General features: G+C 40.0%; 1 long non-coding RNA gene across 1 annotated transcript; it reads right to left on the bottom strand.

Annotated features, from left to right (window-relative positions):
- Nucleotides 1-34: 34 nt before the first annotated feature.
- LOC134806273 (uncharacterized) lies at nucleotides 35-16,080 on the bottom strand. Its single transcript, XR_010146494.1, has 2 exons — nucleotides 15,952-16,080; nucleotides 35-219 (listed from the first exon to the last, which is right to left on the bottom strand). It is a non-coding gene; the product is annotated as an uncharacterized LOC134806273 (long non-coding RNA).
- Between the last annotated feature and the right edge of the window lie 775 nt (nucleotides 16,081-16,855).

The raw sequence follows: 16,855 nt of genomic DNA, 5'->3' as shown, positions 1-16,855 counted from the left end.
ACTTGTAATTGAATGTTCTCTCGGGTATTATTACGTCGCCGCTAGTAAAACCTAGTCTTTCCATTTCCTTTTTGGAAATACGCAAGGTTCCGGGTTGCAGGCAGAACGGATTCTTCCCTTTAGATTTGCTACCTCCACCAGAGAACAGTTTGTAGAGTATTCCGGCCGCTACCACGGCGATGCCTATGCCGACTAACGGGAGCCATTGGGGAGTTTCCTCTGTAAATAAATAATGTTTTACGTGGCGAAAAGGCGAGTCAAGTAATCACCTAGGTTTTCGCTATCAGACTAAATATAGAGAAGTGGCACAAATAAAAATCTTGTAAGAAGTAGTCACACAACACGCCTGCTCGGTATGAAAGGTTCCGTCACACAGGCGCGTTTTCCGGGCGGAGCATGAGCGTAATATATGAAAAACCGGGCAAGTGCGAGTCGGACTCGCGCACGAAGGGTTCCGTACCATAAAAAAAAAAAAAAACAAAAAAAAAAGCAAAGAAAAAAAACGGTCACCCATCCAAATACTGACCACTCCCGACGTTGCTTAACTTTGGTCAAAAATCACGTTTGTTGTATGGGAGCCCCATTTAAATCTTTATTTTATTCTGTTTTTAGTATTTGTTGTTATAGCGGCAACAGAAATACATCATCTGTGAAAATTTCAACTGTCTAGCTATCACGGTTCGTGAGATACAGCCTGGTGACAGACGGACGGACGGACGGACGGACGGACGGACAGCGAAGTCTTAGTAATAGGGTCCCGTTTTACCCTTTGGGTACGGAACCCTAAAAAGCGGCGCGCCACGCTCACGCGCCACCCGCAAAACGCGCCTGTGTAGCTGGTTTGATAGTGCACACCGTTGTATGGGGACCTTGCACTTTGAGACTATGCGCTGAAACTTGGCACAGTTGATTGTTAACTGGTCTTGAGTAGATACAGACCGGGAGCCGTCGAGAGCCACCTCTCATTTAGTGGGGGGGAAGGGGGGAAGTTCGACGCTGCGGCGCTTCACTTGGAGCAACATTTCTCTAAAACTATATAGCAGGAGATCTAAGGTCCACCACCTTGCATTTTGGAGACAAAGCAAACCGCTTGGAACAGGTGTTTCTGGGGGTGATCTGAGCTGATTAAGCCCGGTTGCCAAGAGGTTCCCCCCAGCAGGTGGGCAGGGGAGGGGGGGTAAAAGTGCCTCCGGCGCGCTTCACTCTAATCTTTATATCTGCGTACATCTCGCAACTATATCAAGTTTGGTGTCTTTTTCGTGTAATTCGAGGATGAAGAATTCATTTCTGTGACTAAATTTTTACTCACCCATACAAAAAATTCGAGAAATTCAAAATTCAAAAAAATCTTTTAATTTTCGTAAATCCTCTAAAAAATTTAAACTATGAGGATTTGCTCTAGAAAAAAAATACCTGTGAATAGCCCAGTTATCCTACTATACAGTATAGTAAACTTGTCATACATTTTTTTTTCATAACTCTGTTAAAAAAATGTTTTGTGTCGCGCGGCGTACCTGCATTGTAGAGCGGTATGCAGCGTTTAGGATTTTTAAGTATGTTTAGATGATTTCTGATAAGTTGTTATTCTTCTGGTTGTAGATTACATTAATAAATTACTTCTGGACGTGATATATATACAAATATAAATGAAATATATAAATAAAGATGTTTGGAAAACTTTCGCCAACAGAGTTAAGTATTATAAATGTGATAAAATTAACATTATTATTTGTATGTCTTTTCCATATCTCGGGACCATGGGGTCCCGGACCTTTGGGAGGCGTACGTGGGGACGAAGCCAACAGCGCAGAGGCCCTTTAAGGCACGTTAATCTAAAAGCAAGGGATACATGTGGTGGATACTATCCCCGAACGCACAATGTGATACATCCGGAGATGGTCCCCGCCAGGTGCAAAGACTATTGCAGTGCAGCACTTTTGTGCTGCGATGGGAACTAAGGTCATGGGCTATAGATTTGAAAGTTGGATGGACTGGATAATGGGCTATGGGAGAGACTAGCGGACACCTGCCGTGACAATCAGTCTCAAAATTGTAAATGACAGGTGGTGACTCGCCAACTCATTGAGTGGGCCCCGCAATGGCCGTACGCACAGTGCGACAACAGGGCAACACTTTGGAGTGACTGTGAGGTTGTCGAGAGGTGAGTCTGCGGTAGCCAGATCCCGGTAATCTGTTCAGCAGGCCGCCGGCGTTATGACATTTTACACTTCCAACCTGGAGCATAGGTCCCGCTTTTGCGACTCCATTCTGGCCGGCTAATCAAGGCAAGCACAGAGGTGAGGGCCAGATGACAGGGCCCTCTGGAATAGGGGTCCGCGGTGTCGTCACTCACCGTCAACTCGCCACAAGCTGCCCCCGCGGGACATTATTATTATTATTGTGGTGTTGTGGGCCTAGTGTCGCATTGACCAGCATTGATCTATTGTGACGGCCCTTTAAGTTCATTACTAATGCCCGTTGCATCCAGAAAGTTCCAGATTCTTTGGGCCGTAATGTTTTGTACCTCATAGGGTTGCACTACGTGTCGCCCTAGGTAGGTACTTCTTTTTGACTTATTAGTCCACAAGAACAGAGAATGTGCATTGCAGTCTCCTCTGACTCCTGACAGAACCTGCATGTCGCATCTTATTTCTTGCTAATTTGAAACATATGTTTGTTCAACTTGCAGTGTCCAGTCAGTATTCTGGTCACCGCGCAGGTTTTGTGCCTTTTGAGTCTTAAAAGCTCCTTAGCAGTTTTGCTGTTGAACCCTTTGATCGAGCTTTCGAATGTTCTTGTCCTTTAACGAACTTCCACCAATCGATTGCTCTCGTTTTTTCTAAGTTGCTGAGCAGAGAATATGCATCTCGTTTTGTGCTTCCACAGAAGGGTTCTGGGCCGACCAGGGGTGTGTCTGCGCCCTTTCTAGCAAGTTCGTCCGCTTCTTCGTTTCCGTTAATGTCGGAGTGCTCTGGTACCCATCTAAGTGTAACTTTGTTGGAGTAAGCCAGTGCATTTAGGTTTGTTTTACAGTTCTGGACTAGTTTTGAGTTTGACTCAAGGGATTCTAGTGCCAGCGGAGCAGCCTGGCTGTCTGAGTTGATGTAGATAAGCTGGTGTCTTAGGTTTCTATCCAGGTTGATCTCCGCACATTTGTTGATGGCGAAGACTTCTGCCTGGAAGATTGAGGCCAGTGTGCCCATGCTGACGCTAGCTCTGAGCTTAGATCTCTCACCATATATCCCACATCCTACATCATTGCCTTTCTTCGAAGCATCTGTATACCAGATGTGGCTTCCCTCTTCGACGTACATTTGGTTGTTGATCCATTTGTCCCTAGGAGGTATTTCTACTGTGTACAGTTTGGTGAGATGACATTCGGTGTGCGTGTCATCAATGGGCATGCTAAGGGCTCTATTCGCAAAAACCCAGGCCTTTAGATTGGTTAATGCCTGAGAGCGCCGTTTTGGCCTGTTTAGCGTGCATATTCTGTAGACGCACTGCTTGGCCTCCTTTTGCACCTGCAAGTGGAGTAGTATGATGTCCAGCAGTGCATCTAGGGCCGCTCCCGGTGTCGAGGAGTAAGCGCCTGTTACTGTTAAACAAGCCGTTGCAGGCTGTTTAGTGTCTATTGCTGTCTTTTGGCTGGTTTTGTTACACCAGACTGCGGAGGCGTAGGTGACAATTGGCCTCACTACCGCTGTGTATAACCACATAGCAATTTGGATCTTAAGCCCCATCTTGCTCCTGCCATTCGAAAGCATGACCACATGGCCATTTTCGCTTTTTGTATAATGTTTCTCAGGTGAGGGTTCCAAGTTAACTTTTGGTCAAAGGTGACCCTAGATACTTGACCTCTGCCGAGAACGGTATTATTTGTCCATTAAGTCTTGGTTTTGTGAGTTTATCGAGCTTCCGTTTCCTTGTGAATGGTTAAATGGCTATTACAGTCTTGCTCGGATGAATGAACAAGTCATTATCTCTACACCATTTGAATATTGTGTTTAGAGCTCATTGCATTAGGTTGGATATTGTGTTGAGGCAAGGGCCTTTGACGATGACTACAAGGTCGTCGGCATATCCTTGTGTATCAAAGTCTTGGCCTGACATGATTGCAAGAAGTAAAACGCCTCCTTGTAGGCACCCTTTAGTGGTATAAAATTCATGCTCTATATACATATAGTATTGATGATCAGAGTGGCTACTCTGTTCGAGAGCATGCTATGTACCCATCTGGTGGTTTCGTCTACTCCCTTTGATTTCATACCATTGAGTATGGTCTCTGTGGGCGTATTGTCGAAAGCACCTTCAACATCAAGGAACGCACATAGAGCGGTTTGCTTTTCCTCTAGGGTTTTCTGCACGAAAATTATTTCGGCGACACGGCGGTTTTCAGTTGTGTCGCATGTTCCGGTGTAGGATTTGGTCTATGTTTGGGGACAGATTATAGCCCCTCAGCAACAGCCACCATGCCCTGCTGACTGGGGCTGGTCCAAACAACATGGTTATTGGGAGCCCATATGGACAAGCCTACCTGCGGCGGCTGCTGCTTGTTTAGAGCTTATTCGTTGCCGCTGTAAAACAAAATGCGCAGGGAGGTGCAACTGCGTTAAAAAAAACCTAAAATGTACAGTCCCATGGGCATGTAATGGCAATTACGAACAATATATATCTTATTTTAACCCGCATTTTTTGTCAAACATCTCCTATGTTAATTTTATCACATTTATAATACTTAAGAGCCAACAGGAGTGGTCATTCCTCCATACAAACGTAGTCCTCGTTTTCCTCCGTGGTTTTTGAAGCTAGAGCAATGATTTTTTCAACACAGATTAATATTGTCAATATCTGTGTCGGACCGTTTTGCTTTTTTTGATATTTTTGTTTTTTAAGGCGCTAGAGCCCTTCAAAAACGGCCAAAATGGCCTAATAGACTATGCCGCAATGAGAGGCGTGGTATTCAAAACTGATATCAATTAGCCAAAAAAGCAAAACGGTCCGACACAGATAATTTCATAATCATTTAGATTTCCAAATTTGGTTACGATTGGTTAAGTTTTGGGGGAGGAAAAAGAGGACTACGAAACCTCGATTTTTGTCATTTTTACGCAGGATTTTTCGCCTCAGCTGCAGTTGTCCCTATCGCACTAATTTTAGGGGCGGAGTCAAGTTTCTAAATACGTACACAGCCAGAAAAGTGATGGGCAATAGTCGACATTTAATGTCGATAATCTAGTGATGTAAGAAGTTATCGATAAACCGTCTTGTGTGAAAATATCTAGATCCTAAGATACAAGGGGTTTTGGGTTGAGAGTAGGGAACACATTTTTGTAGTTATGATATACAATCTATTATGAACTTTTTGATTCTAATATTTCAAATTAGAAATCAAAATCAAAAATATTTTATTGCATGGTTAAAATGGGTTAACAAAATTTTTAGGTACCTACAGGCACGCTTCGTAATTGTCGAGCAATTTAGGGTCCTAGCTGAATTGGTTGTTCCATACTTACTCGTGCTCTATGGAATGTCCAATTTAGCTAGAACCCTAAATGGCTCAACAATCACGGAGCGTGACAGTACAAATGATTCATGTTCTGTATATCCTGCACTACAATGGCGTTAATATTTGGTTGTCATGTCTATACTTCGTTTTTAAGCATTATTGAAAAAAAAAATAGCAAATACTAATATTAACCACTAAGTACATAACTATTACAAAAAAAGCTAAATAATTATACGATTGCATGCTTAAAAAAGACACGTCACCTTCACTCTAATGCTAAACAAACGAAGAATAAGAACTAACAGCGATAAGACCGCCTGTTGCTACCTTTATCTACATTGTAAATCGGTTTTAGGGTTCCGTACCCAAAGGGTAAAACACGGGACCCTATTACTAAGATTCCGCTGTCCGTCCGTCCGTCTGTCACCAGGCTGTATCTCACGAACCGTGATAGCTAGACAGTTGAAATTTTCACAGATGATTTATTTCTGTTGCCGCTATAACAACAAATACTAAAAACAGGATAAAATAAAAATTTTAGTGGGGCCTCCCATACAACAAACGTGATTTTTGACCGAAGTTAAGCAACGTCGGGCGGGGTCAGTACTTGGATGGGTGACCGTTTTAATAAATAATGGTACGGAACCCTTCGTGTGCGAGTCCGACTTGCACTTCGCCGGTTTTTTTTAAATTTGTTTTTATGTTTGTGGTGTAATAAAGAATATTTTAGAGTCAGACCAAGAAAAGTCTACAGCAATTTTGATAGCACACGCAGTGCAAGTGTTATTTATATGTCATAAACTCGCTCTTACTAGCTATAGCAAAGTGGTCGCAGAAAAACAATCTTGTGTTAAACCCATCGAAGTCACAGTATATAGTTCTAGGAAATAAATGGCAGCGCGCAGCTATTAAAGAACAGAACCCAAGCGTACAAATTGGTAACGAGCCTATCACCCAAGTCGAAAGTACAAAAAATCGGGGTCTCGTTTTGGACGGCGAGTTGCGTTATGTAGAGCATGTTAATTTAAAAATCCGTAATGCCTACTACCGACTCAAGGTACTATATAATATCCGGAAATACCTTTCAGTCAAAGTGAGAGAGATACTAGTGGAATCGCTGGTACTCTCTCATTTTAACTACGCAGATGTGGTGTACGGGCCAAGACTGTTAGCAGAAACTAAAAAAGCTATACAACGCGTACAAAATGCATGTATTCGCTTCTGTTATGAGGTGCCTAAACGAGCACACATCACCCCATTTCTTAATGACAAGAAACTACTAAACATGGAGAACCGTAGGCATCAACATTTGGCTTATACAGTTAGAAAGGTTTTGGATCTCCAGGAGCCCTACTATCTATATGAAAAGCTAAAATGGATAAAAGACACACGCACCAGGTCGCTAAGAAGCTGCACTAAACTTGCTATCCCTAAACATAAAACAGCACTCTTTAGAGGGAGTTTTAAATTTGCTGCTGCCAAAGTGTGGAATGACTTGCCTCCACCTCTCCGTGAGCCTATGCCGCTGTTTAAATACAAATGTTTAGTACACGCTCACTTATTAGACAAACAGAGTGGAACTTTCCCTCCCTACTAAAGTTTTTAACCACGTAAGTGTCCGCACATCACATACACATAGACAAACGTACAATCCCCCCCTCCACACACAGTCATATATATATAAATATATATATTATATATACACACACACACACACACACACACAAAGACACACACACACACACACACACACGCCGACATACAAACATAATCGCGAGCATGTGTATTCTCATAATATTATTTTCCAATATAGTATGACTGTTACTTTTAAGTGTCAAATGTAAGCAAGCGTATCATTTTTTCTCTCATGTCAATTCAACTTTTTAATATTTTTTAATGTATTACTGTTAACTTGTAACTTATCTGCTAAAAGCAATAGGTAATGTTAAATACATTCGAAATGTTAGTTAGTAAAATTTTAAATGTTAGTAGTAAAATTTTAAACGAGCACCAAAGTACTGAATTTGTCATAAATTATGTAACATTCTCCGACCGTCCTTAGTCTGGGACCGGTCTGAAAACCAGCGCCGGGCATCTAGGCCTGGCACACGCTGAGACTGGAACCCTTTGCCTAATACAAAAATCTTCTCACCTTTTGCTCTGTATAATTTGATAATTTAACGGTTGTATTTTATTATGTAAGTAATTCTAACTCTATGTTATTTTCATGTATGTGGCAATAAACCATTCTTATTCTTATTCTTATTCTTATAAATTCATAGAAGCGACGTTTGAAATAATACTTGCACTGCGTGTTCTATCAAAATCGCTATAGATTTTTCTTGGCCTAACTCTACTTTAAATTACAAAGTAAGGCCTAAATTATAAAATAAGGCCCATCAATGTTTTTTTTTTGTGTTTATTAAACTTGATATTTTGTCTATAGTAATAGCGGACATGGCCTCAAAGTTTAAACCCGCTTAAGAATCGGGCCTTATTTCGTGCATTATATACAATACTACCCATTTTTGTGTAGTCATTATTTATACTATAGAAGCATTGTTTGAGTAGCCAATTATTTAAACAGTATTTTTTTAAAGGGCAACGGTGGCAATATTTTAAGGTCTGGATAATAAGATACAGATCTTAATAAGGATATCAATGTAAGTGAATGTTACCATGACTACCAAACAAACAAATGTGATAGAATTTGCCAGCTGGCATTGTAACATTCAGACAGTTACCTATGTACCTAATCTGAAATATGAATAAATTGGTAATATTTTAAACAGGAAAGTAAACCGAATTTTGGCCTTTTGCTGGACACAATCACAATAGTAATTTGTTTTACAAGAGGGCAAAGTTTATCGCCACCGGTTGATGCATTTGCAGCACCAATGGTAGAAATAGCAAGCTCATCATCAACTGCATAATTGACGTTTGATATGACTATTGAATCCGAGCTTTTTGATCATGAATCATGATAAAACAATTTTAGAAGGTCGCAGAATAGTGGATTTAAAATATTTATTTTCTGTGATCTCAAATATCAGGCACGATTAGGGCATGCAGTACCGGTTCCGGTACCAAGACATTTCATTTCCCGGTTCTGGGCATGGCCGGAACCGGGATTCCCGGTTCTTCCCGGTTCTCAAGGCATCTTTTGAATACTTTTAAGAAATTGTTTGTGTTAGCGTACAATCTTTATGAATGACTTATTTTGATATAAATAATTGCATAAGAATTAATAAATGACTTAATTTATTAAAATAATACTTAATTGGCGTTCCAACCTATTTTACGAAATTAACCGGCACACTTTGCCTCCGCCTAGGCCGAGCCACACGGCCGTAGCGTAGTCGATGCAACTCAGCACTATGACGGCACGGCCTGCCTGCACAAATGCCTACTTTACTAGGTTAGTTTGTTGGATTATTTGGGTCCCCCGTTTCATACCACCATTATTAAATGTTATTTAATGTCCCGAGCTAACGTACTAAAACATTACTACTACTGAATTGGGAATAAATAGTCATATGATGAGAACCGGGAAGTACCGGTACCGGGTCTTCAGTACCGGTTCTTTTGACACTATAAAAATCCCGGGAATTCCCGGGAATTTGAGAACCGGGAATTGCCGGGAGCATGCCCTAGGCACGATCATACAAATTGTACATTTGCTGATCTTGCCTTTGTCATTGAAAGACGTAAGGGTTTACACAGAGAATATATATTTAAGTGTAATATGTGCAAAAAAAAGGAAACGATACACTCTGAAGACCCAAAAAGAAAATGTTAGTAAATACTGCTCCTCCCCATGGTTACTTGGTTCCTTATTCAACCTACCTGAAATTAAACGAGTAGGTAAGTAAATTATATCATTTTACATTATAAAGTTAAATGTTTAGGTATCTCAATCACTTACTCACTGGTGGACATGGACGCAAAATTTTTGCCCATCTACTTATACTATCTTATAAAAAATGAAATTTTGAAAGTTAGCACGCTTAAAGTTCGTTTTTTTTGCATTAAGGTAACAGATTTTGACATGTCTTATTAAAAATTACCATTGAAAAATAAGTCATAGCAAATATGTTAGAATTATAAATCATATTAATCATATTAATGAGCAAGAGCACCCTAAACCGGCGAGCGTGTATGAGGAATGTTATGAATGTGAAGGAAGCGAAAGTGGTATGTCAGGATCGTAGCAAGTGGAAATCCGTGGTCTCTGCCTACCCCTCCGGGAAATAGGCGTGATTGTATGTATGTATGTATGTATGTATTAATCATATACTTTTTTGTATTCTTTTGCTTTCATAAGTAATATAAACTAATTTTTGAAAGCGTTTTTCAATAATTATTAATAAAAAGACACGTCATGATTGTTTACCTTCTTTCTAATGCTAAAAAATAACGAACTATAATAACCGGGCCTTATTTGGTACAGAACCTTGATTTGATAGGTACATCGGATATTCTGGGCCCCTGAGTTTGTTACGTAAAGGACAAAATGGTGACATGTGGTTAGAGCTGATACTGTTAAACTAGTGGTTCTGTGCGCTAAGTATAAAAAATAAGCTTCAGCGAACTCATTAAGCCTAGAAAAAACCCTACACCCTACTGCCACTTAAGTCAGTCTTGAGTCTTTGAATCAATTTCCGTAGTAGTACTACTACTACTAAGGTACTAGGAGGTAATAAGGCCTATAGTAGGTATAATAAGGCCTACCTGAAAAATAATGTTCTTACAACAGTGTAACCGTGTTAGTTATTTGAGTAACATATATGTAAAGTGATACAATTAAAAGCTAACAGCAAACCAGTACATAAATTATATCTTATGTACTTCTTATGAATTACACTCTTATAAAGGTTTCGGCTAATTACGCTTAATTACTTGAATAAAGGTAGATGAATTGCGTGCGGTCCAATAGGTAACCACAACTCACGGAGTCCAAAACAATAAGCTGATCAGCAAAGTCAAGTAAACAAAGCCAAGTCACAGTAGTAGAAAGATTATCGAGTTCCGTAAACGTAAGCCGGGTCAAAAAATTCAATCGCAACACAGTAAGTAATAAGTGAACGCCTCGTGGCAGTAACGCACGAAAAATAACATTGCAAATTGTCGGCAATGAGGCGCGCGCGGGTGCAAGCGTACGCATCTGTGTGCGTGCATTACACACACAAATACAGTCTCTCACGCCCCGTCAGAGCGACGGGTATATTCAGCTTGAAATCTGAAAATTGACTTTTAGCTCAGCTCCCGTTTCGTCTTAACTCTATTAGCGAAAGTTTTCCCAACATCTTTATTTATATATTTAATTTATATTTGTATATTTATCACGTCCAGAAGTAATTTTTGAATGTAATCTACCACCAGAAGAATAACAACTTATCAGAAATCATCTAAACATACTTAAAAATCCTAAACGTTGCATACCACTCTTACAATGCAGGTACGCCGCGCGACACAAAACATTTTTTTAACAGAGTTATGAAAAAAAAATGTTTGACGAGTTTACTATTCTGTATAGTAGGAGAACTGGGCTATTCACAGGTTTTTTTTTTCTAAAGCAAATCCTCATAGTATACATTTTGTAGAGGATTTTCGAAAAAAAATCTAAAGATTTTTTTTGAATTTTGAATTTTTCGAATTTTTTGTATGGGTGAGTGAAAATTTAGTCACAGAAATGAATTCTTCATCCTCGAATTATACGAAAATGACACCAAACCTGATATAGTTGCGAGATGTATGCAGATATAAAGCTTAGAGTGAGGCGCGCCGAAGGCACTTTTACCCCCCCTCCCCTGCCCACCTACTGGGGGGAACCTCTTGGCAACCGGGCTTAATCAGCTCAGGTCACCCCCAGGAACACCTGTTCCAAGCGGTTTGCTTTGTCTCCAAAATGCAAGGTCCCCTTAGAAAACGGGACCTTAGATCTCCTGCTAATACCTATTAGGGCATGTAATATATCATTTTCGGATAAATTGAGGATGAGGAATTTATTTTAAGAACAAAAACAATGCACTTTCTAACAAAAAATAAGAATAAAGTAGAAAAGACAAAAAAAAACGAATTTTCGATTTTTTTATTATCACCATTTTTTTTAAAGTGTAGCAAGAATCTGAAAACAAAAAATACAGTCGTAAAGCTACACTTATTGCGTTTAAAAAAATATATAGTTTATTATACAAAACTGTTGATAAATGGGAGATAAAAAATAATATTATGCGTGGGTCAGAGTGATCTCAATACAAAATATTATTAAGATGGGAAAGTTACTTATAATTTGTTCAACAATCGTTTTTTTTTTAGTTTTTCGTAAATAACTCGGTAACGGTAGCCCACAGCAAAAAATATCTTTTACGTAAATAATCTGTTTCAGATTTCTTATAAAATAAGTGCTACTTTTTTTCGCTAGGATCAATATTAAAAAAAAATATTGAAGGGAGAAAATAAATTCTAAGGTCCCCTTTTTTAGTTATTCCTAATAGTAGAAGAGCCGGCTGCAAATTTTCTAACCGACTTGATACCACGATGAAATGCACAATGGTTTCCCATAAAAGTGATGCTAAGTCCGAATTCGATAGTCTGCCACGGCGGAACTTGCCGAAAGTACGAAAAAGAAGGCCACTTCCGGTGCGAAAAAAAGGGGCTGATTTAACCCATCTGATACCGAAATAATAGTTATGGCAGCAGTTAGAAATTTACATGTAGACACAGAAAAGCGAAGTCTGCCAGTATTTTTTTGCCGGAAGTGCTTGGCAGACGCAGCAAAGGTGGCCACCGGGACCCCTAATTTAACCCATCTGATACCACCATGAAACCAATTCCAGTCGGTAGGTATGAACCCTCATGTTAGGAATATATAAGTCTGCCAAGGTTTTTCCTGCCGAAACACCTTGGCAGACGAGATTATAAGCAAGATGAACATCGGTTACCGTACACTAACCCATCTGATACCACGATGAAACCAATTCCAGTCGGTAGGTATGAACCCTCATTTCAGGAATATATAAGTCTGCCAAGGTTTTTCCTGCCGAAACACCTTGGCAGACGAGATTATAAGCAAGATGAACATCGGTTACCGTACACTAACCCATCTGATACCACGATGAAACCAATTCCAGTCGGTAGGTATGAACCCTCATTTCAGGAATATATAAGTCTGCCAGGGCTTTTCCTGCCGAAACACCTTGGCAGACGAGATTATGTTAGCAAGGTGTACATCAGTTACCCTGCATCAACCCATCTGATACCACCATGAAACCAATTCCAGTCGGTAGGTATGAACCCCCATTTCAGGAATATATAAGTCTGCCAAGGCTTTTTCTGCCGAAACACCTTGGCAGAAGAGATTATAAGCAAGATAACCATCGGTTACCGTACACTAACCCATCTGATACCACGATGAAATCAATTCCAGTCGGTAGGTATGCACCCTCATTTCAGGAATATATAAGTCTGCCAAGGCTTTTCCTGCCGAAACACCTTGGCAGACGAAATTATGTTAGCAAGGTGTACATCAGTTACCCTACATTTACCCATCTGATACCTTGTTTGACAAGTCCAGTCTGCCAAGTCAAGTCTGCCAACGCCTTGGCAGACTTATATATTCCTGAAATGCGGGTTCATACCTACCGACTGGAATTGCTTTCATGTAACTGATGTACATCTTGCTAACATAATCTCGTCTGCCAAGGTGTTTCGGCAGGAAAGGCCTTGGCAGACTTATATATTCCTGAAATGAGGGTTCATACCTACCGACTGGAATTGGTTTCATGGTGGTATCAGATGGGTTAGTGTACGGTAACCGATGGTCATCTTGCTTATAATCTCGTCTGCCAAGGTGTTTCGGCAGGAAAAGCCTTGGCAGATTTATATATTCCTGAAATGGGGGTTCATACCTACCAACTGGAATTGGTTTCATGGTGGTATCAGATGGGTTGATGCAGGGTAACTGATGTACACCTTGCTAACATAATCTCGTCTGCCAAGGTGTTTCGGCAGGAAAAGCCCTGGCAGACTTATATATTCCTGAAATGAGGGTTCATACCTACCGACTGGAATTGGTTTCATCGTGGTATCAGATGGGTTAGTGTACGGTAACCGATGTTCATCTTGCTTATAATCTCGTCTGCCAAGGTGTTTCGGCAGGAAAAACCTTGGCAGACTTATATATTCCTAAAATGGGGGTTCATACCTACCGACTGGAATTGGTTTCATGGTGGTATCAGATGGGTTAGTGTAGGGTAACCGATGGTTACCTTGCTCAAATAATCTCGTCTGCCAAGGCGTTTCGGCAGGAAAAGCCTTGGCAGACTTATATATTCCTGACATGAGGGTTCATACCTACCGACTGGAATTGGTTTCATGGTGGTATCAGATGGGTTAAATTAGGGGTCCGGGTGGCCACCTTTGCTGCGTCTGCCAAGCACTTCCGGCAAAAAAATACTGGCAGACTTCGCTTTTCTGTGTCTACATGTAAATTTCTAACTGCTGCCATAACTATTATTTCGGTATCAGGTGGGTTAAATCAGCCCCCTTTTTTCGCACCGGAAGTGGCCTTCTTTTTCGTACTTTCGGCAAGTTCCGCCGTGGCAGACTATCGAATTCGGACTTAGCATCACTTTTATGGGAAACCATTGTGCATTTCATCGTGGTATCAAGTCGGTTAGAAAATTTGCGGCCGGCTCTTCTACTATAAATAACTCGTAAACGATGGCCAATAGCAAAACATGTTTTATTACATGAATATTTTACATAAAATTTCCTACAAAAAAGGTTATTCAAACTTTTTCGCTGGGATCAATATTAAAAACGATATCAAAGAGAGAAAATAAATTCTAAGGTCTCCTTTTAAAATATTGATCCTAGCGAAAAAGTTTGAATAACCCTTTTTGTAGGAAATTTTATGTAAATTATTCATGTAATAAAACATTTTTTTGCTATTGGCCATCGTTTACGAGTTATTTACGAATGACTAAAAAAGGGGACCTTAGAATTTATTTTCTTCCTTCAATATTTTTTTTAATATTGATCCTAGCGAAAAAAAGTAGCACTTATTTTAGAAGAAATCTGAAACAGATTATTTACGTAAAAGATAATGTTTTGCTGTGGGCTACCGTTTACGAGTTATTTACGAAAAACTAAAAAAAAAACGACTGTAGAACAAATTATAAGTAACTTTCCCACCTTAATAATATTTTGTATTGATATCACTCTGACCCACGCTTAATATTATTTTTTATCTCCCATTTATCAACAGTTTTGTATAATAAACTATAAATTTTTTAAACGTAATAAGTGTAGCTTTACGAATGTATTTTTTGTTTTCAGATTCATGCTACACTTTAAAAAAAAAATTGGTGATAATAAAAAAATCTAAAATACGTTTCTACGTCTACGTCTTTTCTACTTTATTCTTTTTTTTTGTTAGAAAGTGCATTGTTTTTGTTCTTAAAATAGATTCCTCAGGTATTTATCCGAAAATGATTTATTAAGTACATGCCCTAATAGGTATAGTTTAGAGAAATGTTGCTCCAAGTGAAGCGCCGCAGCGTCGAACTTCCCCCCTCCCACTAAATGAGAGGTGGCTCTCGACGGCTCCCGGTCTGTATCTGCTCAAGACCAGCTAACAATCAACTGTGCCAAGTTTCAGTGCATAGTCTCAAAATGTAAGGTGTCGTGCACTAACAAACCAGCTAGTGTGACGGAGCCTTACGCGGCAGGGTGTCACTGTCAAGCCAAGTTCAAAAGAAGAGAACTGGCGACGCAGCGGCCCTGTGTTATATTACACGAACCATTTGGAGCCACTTATAAACCCTGCGTAACTCTAAGGGTTCATTTATTAATAAGACCCTTAAGGCTGACCAGAACCCCAAATTTCATGAATATAGCTCAACCGGTTATTAAGATACAAACATGTAAAAATCGGGATTTTTCTCAGTGACTTAGTGACTGACTAACTCACCTAACATCAAAAAGCTAACCCACATCCAGATGACCTAGCAAGTTAAAATTTGGCATCCAGCCGGGTAATTGTGTGGTTACGAACCTACGATCAAGAAACAGTGTTTTTTTATACGATTTATAAATAAATATAGGTAAGTAGATAGATAATGGGCCAGAATGGATGCAGGCCGCTTTCGTGCACCCCAATTAGAATGTTCTCGTGCAAATCTCGGAAATCCTGTCCCGAAAAATGAAAATCCGGATCTGAGGGTCTACCGCGAACCGCGTTCGACGTGTTGACTCCCTGTCACACGTACGTACGAATTTACAAGTGCGACAGAGAGGCAGCACGTCGAACGTGGATCACGGTAGGCCCTCTGGTAATCCTACTATAAATACCTACCGACCCTACAAGTGCTACCACTGTATTTCGACAGAGGATTTTATTGACCGTCACTAAAAATAGGATCTAAATAAACTAAACTTACCTCGAGAAGACATTTCAATTGGGAGGACCAAAAATCCCTTGCCATGTACCTAGTTTCTTTCATTTTATCGGTAATTTTGGAGTTCCATATTTTTAGTAATTTATGGGTGATTTTCAATGTCAAGTTGTCAACTGTCAAGTCAAAGATAGACGTAAAAAACGTGATAAAAACTCAAAACCATCGACATGAAGATTTTTAAGGATGGCCGCAGATGTCTGGTTTAAGTTCTCCAATATGATAACGGTTCAAAAAGTAGTTTAATAGGTATTTTATAACATAGATGTAGTGCATAATTGTTTTCCGTCGTATTTTCTCAGAAACGTTCGTATTTGTTATGCTACTTCAGTAAACCTCAGTACTTTTACCGAGACTGACTGAAATAGCAAGACACGTTCATACGTCCACTAGGCCAGACCAGTCGTCAAAATACGGGACAAAAACGGGACTGGTAAAAATACGGGACGTGACTCTTAAATACGGTGACAGTCCCGTATATACGGGACGTATGGCAACCCTAGGCCATATGTCATAAGCTCCGCTCACGGACAGCATTATATTTAAGCAGCGGCAGCGGTTTCTAGGTGCCATTAGGTACGTGCACAACTGCCGCCAGAGCCCACAGTGGAAATCTAAGGAAATTCACATTTCTGACTATAAAGTCGAATGAATAAATCAATACCATCACACACAAAAAGTGTATGGCAAATGAACCTAAGGCTCATCACGCAAGATCTTAAAACAATCGCAATCTCTATGGGTTATGAATATTGCCTATGGTCACTTCCGCCTTTTGCTTCTGGTGACTACTATTATGCTAAGTAGTGCACATATGATTACCTACAGGCCTAATATGTGCGGCATTATACTCTATAAAATACAACTTGCAAATTATTAAATGTTCACC

Source organism: Cydia splendana, chromosome 3 (assembly GCF_910591565.1).
Source record: "Cydia splendana chromosome 3, ilCydSple1.2, whole genome shotgun sequence".
Taxonomy (NCBI): Eukaryota; Metazoa; Arthropoda; class Insecta; order Lepidoptera; family Tortricidae; genus Cydia; species Cydia splendana.
The sequence above is the reverse complement of the archived record's forward strand: the minus strand, read 5'-3'. Positions and strand labels throughout refer to the sequence as shown.